The sequence below is a fragment of the Dermacentor variabilis genome, chromosome 3 (assembly GCF_050947875.1).
Source record: "Dermacentor variabilis isolate Ectoservices chromosome 3, ASM5094787v1, whole genome shotgun sequence".
In the NCBI taxonomy this organism is placed as follows: Eukaryota; Metazoa; Arthropoda; class Arachnida; order Ixodida; family Ixodidae; genus Dermacentor; species Dermacentor variabilis.
In genome coordinates, this window is record NC_134570.1 from 149851768 (window position 1) to 149862466 (window position 10699).

A 10699-nucleotide genomic window follows, 5' to 3' on the forward strand; every position below is an offset into this window, starting at 1 on the left:
TGCTAGCGAACGACGCGGCATCACAACGCACAGAACCAACCATAGACACCAGAAACACGTAAAACACGCAGTAGATTTTAAATAGCGGATGTACACCTCTGCAGGCGACGGAACTTGAGCAGCAAGCGCAAATGCTATCTTACGCACGAACGGCTCATGCAAACCAGAGATGATGATTAATTTGCGGGCCGATCGCTTATCTGTAGGCTGGCCATTGCATAGCGAGAACAACATGCTCCATTCTAGGCATTCCGTTGTCCTTTTTGAACATGTATACGTTGGGCGTTCCCGCGGCTGTGTCGGTAGGTCACTTGGCTTTGCTCGGTTACGTTACGTATGCTGTAAAGCGCGTGTCGAGGACGCATGGGAAAAGGCTTGACAGTTAAGGTTAGCTGTCAGGCAACGCTGACTTGGAACTAAAACGATCTTTAAGTGACCTTCGTGTGGTCTGCCTCCGCGATAGTGCGTAGCCCGTAGCCCTCCCATATAGTGGGCTTCAGCGCATTGTACGCATTGCCGATTGTTAAGGGGGACATTTTTCCGGGCTTATGTATACCGCAACACATGTTTAGTGTTCATGTGACGCAAAAACATGATTTCGCTCTGAAGAAAAACTCTATCCGTAATTAATAATACTTGAACTAATTTCGGTCAAATGATTCTATTCCTATATATGATCACGATACCGACTATTTTTAAATGAACACCAGGTTTCAATATTTCTACCCTATGTCGCCATAGGAGAGCACATTCCACAATGCTGCATGCGTAATTGTCTACTTTCTTTGAACTTATCGATTCAAAATGGTCAACCTTATTTAAATCTTAGGGTAAAGCGTGCGAACGATGACCAAGGATGGTTTATTCGTGCTAAAACTCACGTAGACTTATCTTGCGCATCTGCACGTCTCATGGAGTACTGTGCTTTCAAATGACAGACAGAAAAGAAAACAAAGTGAAAGGCACGCACATTGTGCTCCGGGAGTTATTTACACAAGTATTTGAGTGTTGTACTCTGCTTAGAGGCGCCAAGCGTGCGTAGAATCATTTTTTATTCTTTATTCAAGAATGACACCGCCTTGTCCTCGGGCGGTACAGCAGGGGCTTTGAAGCATAGATATAAAAAACTGTTCATTTTGGCAACGTACCTACTCTTCAGACAACTTGTTACATTGAACTATGCACTTTGAAAAAAAAAGCAATTAGCGGAAAGGTATTCACGTATATTTAGTGTATGATCGTTGCTCCTGGAAATAAGAACAGTTTCTGCAGTTAAGATTCCTTATTAATTCCAACCATATCTTGGAATATTTGAAAAAATAGATTTCGCATTATTGGGCTTTAGCGTAATGACCGCGATTCCCAACTCAATTCTTGCTTCATCATGGTAACACTTTCCGTTCTGATATACCTTCAGAGGAGAAACCTAGCCGCTCTGCTTTGAATACATTCTATTTGAGAAATCAGAGTTGTTTCCGATGTATCCAATACAGGAAAGGCATACTCTAATATTGGTCTCACAGAAGTTATAAACGCATTCCGTTTTAGCTCAGGCTCGCGACATTTTAGGTTTCACCGAACAAAGGTAAACGGCCTGAGTGCTTTCGCTACTATTTCGTTGAAATGTGCATTCCATGAGCAATAAGCAAGCATGACACCGAAGTATTTGTAAAGATCGACAGTGATAACCACATCCCAGGTAAGACTGTAGTTAATTATGATTGGTTTTCTTTGTGAGGCACATATAAACGAACCATCTAGTGTTCAGACATAGGATCCATTATTAATTAATTCTCGGATTGAGCCAAAATTCATTGCCCACTACAATATCTACCTTTTTGACTCTACCAAACCGAGAAGCTCCTCTGCTTTAGTCACTATATTCCTCCAGTTAACCAATAAAGCAAGTAGATCTTTGTTTTCTTGGTTTTTACTTTTATTTGCAGGTCACGGCTTCAAAAGTGGGCCACCTCCTTTTTTCTTGATCCTACTGAAAAGCCCTACGATTTACGATAACCCTATCCAAACTGAGTTTAACTTTTTCTTTATGGACCCTTTTCACTTTTGCATATTCCCACAATTTATTCCTGATTGCGCGCGTTTCATCTGAGTAGTCTCGATCGGCGCTATACGCTGTCTCTTTAAACTTCATGGCATCCGACAGGATCATTTGTTTTTTGTTGCACCACGAAAGATTTACAATTATTGGCCGTATTGCTTTAGTCTTGTAACATCAAACACGTCTGTCCTTTCAACAGATTTCAACTCAATACCCCAATTACATTTATCTTTAAATAGATGGTCCGACTTGTTCGATGTTTCAGACTGGTCATTGTCCTCAACACCGTGGAAAAGAAAAACGTTTTCTTTACGGCTTTCTTTCTTTATTTTTTTTGTAGGACAACTTTCTTTTTGCTTAATGTAGGAGATATTTATCAACGATTGCCTGCTCCAAGACCTACTTACAAATTTCTTTCACCGGTCCTTGAGCGTCGATTAGATACTCGCTCATACGTGCAATTGAAGTTTCGTGTCTGGTAGATCTTGCATCGATGAAATCAAATTTACTTAGAACGACCGCTTGGCTATTCTGGATGCCTTTTAGCAAGGTTTCGGTGTTACGATGGCCAGGAATAAGCTCAACATCGCCTGAAAGTAGCAATACCAGCGTCAGATACAGTACTGTGAGAAGAAATAAACGGTAATTTTGGCCCACCCTCGCAAAGCCCTTTTTGCTAGCAGTAAATGTCGCAGTTGCCAGAATGATGAGAAAGCGAGCTGAGACGCCGTCTAGGACAGCAGCTTTGACGTGTAACAAACGCGAATCTAGCACCGTTTACAGCGGTGACCACCGCGCAATCCGGAAGTGACGCTAATAATTAGCGATGCAGCGTAACTTATGCAAGCTGCCGTGATGCTGCGCTAGTTGGTTTTCCGATTTCCGCCCATAGAGAACACCGTCTTGTTTACTCTCTTTGGTTTCCTGGCGGGCATGTCTTGCGACTTATCTAATTACAGTAACGAGTTTATATTTTTCTCTTTACGTCTAGCGTTTAGGTTGTCCCACCCAACGGCTGAATGGAGTGCCTTAACAGAAATCATGATTCAGCTGAACCCGAGACGCAATGTTTCGGTCTCGAAACCCCACTTCCACGAACGAGTTCAAATGTGCGAGCGTATCCGTTGAGGAGGTCATAGGTACTGGCATGTAGACATTGTCTATACCCATTCCAGCACACAAGGCAACTAGGGAGTCGTAAGAATATTCTAATGGGATGGACCGCCTGAATAATTGATGCAAGAAAATCATGAAATTTTCCGCACTCATATTGTCGCTCTATATGCTTAAGCCATGCCGTGCGAAATCGGCAACCGTTATTTTTTTCGATTCAGGTCCGGTTCCCTGTTAGTGCACTTTCTAAGAACATCGGTTCGGCTTGGGGTTTCCTTGCGGAGAAAACTGATTCTAGCACGGTTTTCGGTTTGGAATCACTTCCACGCCCTAAAACTTCAAAATGATATACATACATTTAAACGGAACACCATAAACTACGTTCACACTGACACTTGTCAGCCTCGCCTCACGCAGACATTCTGATGCAGTCACACTCACCAACAGTTCTACGTACTTCCTCGTACATGCACTTTTCTAGTCAGACTGAATCAAATTTTCCTTCACTGTGCTTAACTGAAAAAGTGAAGGTGAGTATGAAGGTGCGGAGTGCTTGTGAACGTATGGATCCTGTGAAATAAAGATTTTTTGAATGTAGGGCTTTGAGTTAGCGAGTCATTATCACACATGTGACTCTATGTGTTTTAAAGATCGCAAAGCTAAATGTGAAGCTGAATGTATGCTATCTCCAATGCATATGGGTATTCACGTGTGGTGCGCGCTAGATCTAGAAAGATTGACGGAGCTCATATGAGCAAAAGGCCTATTTTGCCTAAATCAAAGTTCCAACGCGTAAGCTATCAGGTTGTGAGCAATGTTGTTTAGCCATGTTCTTGCGAAGTATGGCTGAGCTATTTAATTGATGTGCATTCCATGCGCTCCCTATGACTGAAATGTGCAACTTTATCCTTGCGGAATTCCACAGCATGCGCCACGCACTCGCTTTCACTTGAATATCCTTTGCGCCGATGTGCCCCCCATCTAAAAACAGGCGAACAAAGGGAGATGCCTGCGAGACACACGCAGCGCAGTCCCAGCCTAAGATGGAGGAGTGGCTCCGTAGGAGCTCCATTTCCAAAACGACGCATTACAGGGTCATCGCGGCGAAGTCTCTTTGCGTCGTTTTTGCAAGACCAATTTGCACTCTTCAATCTGCGTCGACAGCGAGCTGCGGTTTGTACTGCGGCTTGTCCTGGCTCTGCACAGCGGCCTGAGCACCGGGAATAGACAACAAAACAATATGTTGAGGAAGAGTTTCTACGCTATGAACACCACGATGGTAAGTATTGTTCTTGAATTGTATCCATAGCCATTTTTTTCCGTTTGCATCGCTGAAATTTCCCATGTCACTCGTACCGTTACACCAGAATCTAGTAGGAGCGGTATTCTCGATCTATCCACAACGCGAATTGATTCGTTTGGAGTGTACATCGTGATGGAAAAGTGATGAACTCGTGCGGTGAGGGACACACTGCGGTTCGGCGGGCTCCACTGCGCCGTTGCCGTTGCTCGATAGCCGAGTACCGCGAAACTTGATTCTCGAGTAGATAGATTAAAAATACCGCTCCTGAATTGTACCGTAGTACTTTCTGCGGGTAAAAAGCGGGGGTACTAGGAAGTTCGGACTTTCCGAGCAGTCAATAGGTGTGCTAGAGTTTGACAATGCCCTGAAGAAAACAAGTCCGCGTGTAGAAACTCTGACTAAAAGTCCTTCCATGTCTGTGATTCGTTCATAGCAGTATTCGAACAGTCTGTCAGATTGTGTAGAGATTCAGTCAGCTTCATAGAACATAGGGTTTTAAAGGACTTGTACGACAACTATTTGCCCTACTTTTCAATCTGTTGACATCCGATGCAGACCTGTGGATCCAGGACACCCACCCCTGCTTGCCGGGTTCGTGTCACGATTCATCGGTGTAGTGTAAGAACCCTGTCCATGGCTACTTGCATGCAAAACTGCGCCTTGGAGAATATTTACTTGGTAAATGCTGCAAATATATGCCACAATGAAGTGGCTGGCAAAACGAAACATGCTGAGACATCAGAACATTTACATAAATGAAAATCTGACACATCTAGCCAAGAATTTTCGGTGGATGGCAAAGCGCCAAGCAACTGAAAAACGCTACAAATATGTTTGGGTGCGAAATGGGCGTATACTTGTGAAGAAAATTGAAGGTGCCCCTGTTATTCTTGTTGAGAACGAAGCGGACCTGCACAACATAACGTGATGACAGAGATTGTACTTTCATTTTCTGAATGGATGAAGATACGCTGGGAATTCGTGTCAGCTGAATCTTCTATAAGTTTTGATCTTATCCATGTGAATGTGAGAAGTCTTCACAAGGACTGGAAGTTATTACTAATGTACTTGGAGAATGTTTTACCTTTTGTGGAGGTCAGAATATTTACTGAGATCAATGTCAGTGAGTTTGATTGCTCTCTTTATAATACACGGAACTATCAATCGTATGCCTTGTGTAGAGAGAGAGGGCAAACGTGGTGGAGGTGTTAGCATTTGTGAAAAATTGCTGGCTTTGTGAATGCTTGAAAATTGAATTTGATGAATTGGAAGTTATAGCGCTTTATCTTTCCAACAATCAAGAGGAGTTGTTAGTTTGTGCGATTTACGGACCTCCTAGCAAGAATATTGCAGTTTCTTTAGAGGAGCTCGCTAGATTCATGAAAAATTATGGAGTAAATAAACGTGTGATTCTCGCAGGTGACTTAAACATTGACATTTCGGTAACTAATAGGGTAGGTGTAAGTGAGTACTTAACGTTGTTGGCCAGTTATGGCTTGGAGAATAAAATTCAGGGCTATCCGCGAGAAGAATTTCTAGGAAGGAAATTTACACACACATGCATTGACCGTATCAGTACAACCGCACAACAGGGAACGTTCGGCTGTATTATTAACGAGAAAGTTGCTGATCATTATTTTGTTGCGCTTACGTTGTTAAAAGATAGTAAAATGGTGACACAGGAGAGATCTATACAAATGCTTGTAATTAACAATTAAAAAGTAGATAAGCTAATTAAGTTGTATGGCTGGAATTGTCTGTTTCAGCACAATCACCTATATGCTTACGAACTGCTCGTAGAGCAAATAAAATCAATTTACAATAACTCGAAAACTAAGGTGAGGATGAAATGGCTAAATCAGGAAAGTCCTTGAATAAACAAGGAAATTATTGAGCTATCCTGCATCAAGAGTAAACCTTTAAGAAGGCGCAATGAGAACCCTCATGACTTTGTACACAGAGAAGAATTCAGGCAACTGCGAAATAAGATTACAGCAAAAATACGACTGGCAAAAGAACAGTACCAGCTTAATCAATTCGTGGCATGCAGTAGGGATGTAAAGAGAAAAGCGTTGGAATTAGTGCAAACCACCCTAGGAAAACAATTGAAGAAAAGCATTGACGATACATTAGAATAGGCCTTTCCAGATAAAAACAAGGTAGGATTGGCCACTGAGTTCAATAAACACTTTTTAGAATCTGGTACTTTCTTGAGTAGACAGGGAAGGAAAATGGCGAACGGTACTGCAGTTGCTTCGAGCATTCATTCAGCTTACATGCCTACTGTCTCTGAGCAGGAATTATGGGATGTGTGGAAAACAACGCCAATAATTTACTGTTTGCCACGTTCTTACTAATGTTTTCTTTTTGTGTACGAAAGTGTGCACGGTGGATTTGCTGTCATTTGTTCTGTTGGTTCTTGTTTGTTTGTTTGTTCTTATGTCTCACAAGCAGTTGCTGAGTATTTGGTTGATCTTATTTTCTTTTCTTTTCAACTATAATTTACTCGCTGCTGTTTCATGTGCTTAACCTGGCTGCCCAGGTCAGCACACAAGCGGCAACGCTTATGCAGGCTGGAACATGTTGTATGAATTGAAGTGAATAAAAATATATAATTATTATATCGCTAAAACTGTCACCCTGGCCTTTCGCAGGAAACACCGGATATTCCTTGGAGCCATGGCTCTTCACACCAGTGCCCTGGCATCCAGCTGGAAGCACCCCCGAGGGCGACTACAAGAAGGAGCACACCACCATGCGCAGTGTTGTGGAGGGCTGCGTCGGGGTCCTCAAGAGCAGGTTGCGCTGCTGGCAGCATTATCGGACCCTACTCTACAACCCCGATCGAGCTTGCCACCATCACTGCTGCTTGCGCAACTCTGCACAACGTTGTCTCGGGTGCACGTCAGCCTGCCCCCGAAGAGGAGGACGACGACAGTGAGGTAACGTTAGCTGTCCAGCAGACTGCCGGTGTAGACTCGCCGCCACCACTGCACGAGGCGTACCTGAGGGGCCCGCAGCAGCGCACCAGTGGAGTTAACCTTTTAACGCGACAGCGTTAAGGAGCTCGTGTCGCAGAAAAGCCGGTATCGTCGGCGTCGTTGGCCGTGAGCGAAAAATCCCGGAAAGCAATTCATAAATAAAAACCAACTTGCAAGGTGGGCTGCGTGGGAATCTAACCAGGGTCTCCGGAGTGTGAAGCGGAGACGCTACCACTCAGCCATGACTACGATCATTCAAAGTGGGACAAAAACGCCTCTAGTGAATGCGGTTTTGCCTTACAAACGTGCCGTAGAAAGCTATACTGCTGTGCATATCGGTAATTATGAGCACGTAAAAACAGAAGTCTCAGTTCAACGCGTAGCGAAGTACGTATCCGCTACATTTCTTCTGCGCTTTCCGCACACGCAGAGCCATCTTGCGGCAAACACAGAACCCCCTCTCCTCTCAATGTACGGCGCTGCCCCGACAGTTGACGCGCCACGCGCGCATTGGGGCTGTGCGGGGACTGGTGCGAGGCACGTCGCGGTCCGGACTCCCTCTCCCCTGACGACGCTTCGCCGTGCTTCCTCACGGGTTGCAGAATCAAGCGTCCTTTCTTTCTTTAGATCACTAGCTATCTATCTCTCTGCCCGTGCCGATTACGACGTTTGGCTGGCGTAGATCGTTTCCCCCTCCATGACACCGAGTTCTTTGGTTCGTTCCGCTTGCTCAGGCGCACGTTTCGTTGCCGCGCCGAACGCTGCGTTGCTCGACGCTCACCGCGTGATTGGTGGGTGCAAAGTCCAATGAGGGGCGCCTCGTAAGTGATCGCTGCGCCGTAGCGCATTGTCTTACACCCCTTGGCGGTTCGACGGGAACGCTGTCACGTTCCACTCTTGAAGGCGAAGCTTAAGCTTCCTCCAATTTTTTCAAGGACCACGGGGCGTGCATGCTGGCCACCTCTTGAGGGTACTTCGCCGCCTGCTGCGACATCATCGGTAGCAGCCAGTGTAATGCTGCAACTGTTTGGTATGTTAGTTTTTCGTTTTCGTCACAGGTGGGAAAATAAAGCGAAACGAATACTGTCGGTATGCCAAAGTTCACCAATATACTGTTGCTGTGTGCTCATTAGCCACTCTGAATTTATTGCTGACTTATCACGTCAACGTCCAGCAATCCAAGTCAAGGCTTCCTCCCGAGAGCATCAGGCTGCGACTACGGTTTGCTATGTTCTCCAGTCTGGTATAACATTTTTACACTGGAAACATAGCGCGCAAAGAACGATCCACAAAGACTAGACAGGACAAGCGCTGACAGGATAGCGCTTTGCCCTGTCTAGTCTTCGTGGATCGTGCTTTGCGCGCTATGCTTCCAGTGTTACTATGTTTTACCAACCAGCCCAAGCCTATACTCTTCTGAAAAAAATATTTTTGGCACGGAAACATGTTCTACATTAGGTACCCATTCAATGAAACCGGGTTCTTCTTTCAACAAATGACCCAATGGCTGCAGAAGTTTGTGCACAATACCATCCTGACGAAGTGCGCATATTATTTAAGCACAAAAAAGGTGTGTGCAAGAAAGAAGCATAACACAAGCGCATATGTCATGTGCTTCTTTCTTGTACGTGTCCTTAGCGCACAATAATAACTTGCTACCCTTCCTATGAAGTATCACACTTATGCACAAGCAGTGGTTTAACTGTGAATGGGACACGGTGTCCTAGTCGGCCACCGAGCCAAAGTGACCTCCCCTGAAACTAGCGGGTAGACCGAAAAAGCTGGATTGAATCGGGACTGCAACTAGGGGAAGTGGTAATACTGAATCATGCTCACAAAATATGCACATGAGTGCTCTATTGGAAGTAAAATCGTATCGCAACTACCCGGTATATGATCGAGTAGTTCCGACCGACATGACCGACATGCGCTCTGAACAACAACGCGACGAATCCTTACAGTTCATCATCGCCGGAGTGCAATCTGGCCGCACCAACCGCACGTGCCGCATGTTCGTTTATGCAAGACGGCACCCTCTATTAACGTAATATGAACCCTGCCGGCCCTGAGTTGCTCCTTGTCCTTCTTCGTCATCTGCGATCCATCGCTCTCGAACAACTTGACGATGCACCGACGGCAGGGTACCTTGAAGTTTTGCGTACATAGGAGCGCGCACGACTCCGGTTCTTTTGGCCGGGTCTCAACTGCTCCGTGCGTCACTATGTCGCAACTTGCGAATTGTGTCAGCGCCGGAAGAAACCTCCCCTGCCACGTCTCGGAAGACTGCATCTAATTGAACTTCCCTGTGAACCGTTCTTCCCGTAGGCCTTGAACTGCTTGGCCCTTTTCGGACGACGACTACAGGGAATAAGTCGCTGCTAATTACGCGACACGCCACGCGATAACAATGGCGCTGCCGACTAGTTGCGCAACCGAAGTCGCCGATTTTCTCCTTCATGACAGTTACTTACAAAATGCGGCCGCTCATTCTTGGCTCGAGTTGTGGACGACCTCCTACGCTCCTTTGCCACTCAAGCTGTCCACCGCCTATCACCCACAAACGAACGGTCTCACGGAACTTCTCAACCGGACAATCACAGGGATGCTGTCGAGTGCGTCTCCAGCGATCACCGTGACTGGGACGCCATGCTGGCCTACGTGACGTTCGCATGTAACTCGTCCCGACATGACACCGCAGGATATTAATCTTTTTATCTTTTTTATGGTCGCGACCCCAGGTTGCCGTTTGACACCATCCTCCCTTTCGTGCGCTATGTTGCAACTGAATACGCTCGTGAAGTCATCGATCGCTCTCACATGGTACGTCAAGTCGCCCTATCTCGTTTATTAGCCTCGCAGCATACACAATAACTGCGTTGTTATATGCAATAACCATCGCGATGTTAAGTTTGCGCCAGTTGCTTGGGTGCTCCTTTGGTCACCATGTCATCGGGTTGGCCTCTCCCTGAAGCTTCTCTCTCGCTATACAGGGCCTCATGAAGTCCTACGTCAAGTTAACAACGTAAATTATGAGATTTCGCCACTACAGTTTGATGCATTCTCAAGTCCGACGCCTGTTGACGTCGTGCACGTTTCGCGGCTGATGCCATACTTCGCTCGCAATTCTTGGCCTATCACGTGCCGATACTACGATTCACTACCCGGGCGTACTGTTACGGTAGGATGAAAGAAGACAGAGGAAGAAGAATATCGCGAGACGCTGGCTGTTGCGTGTTCTTGGTG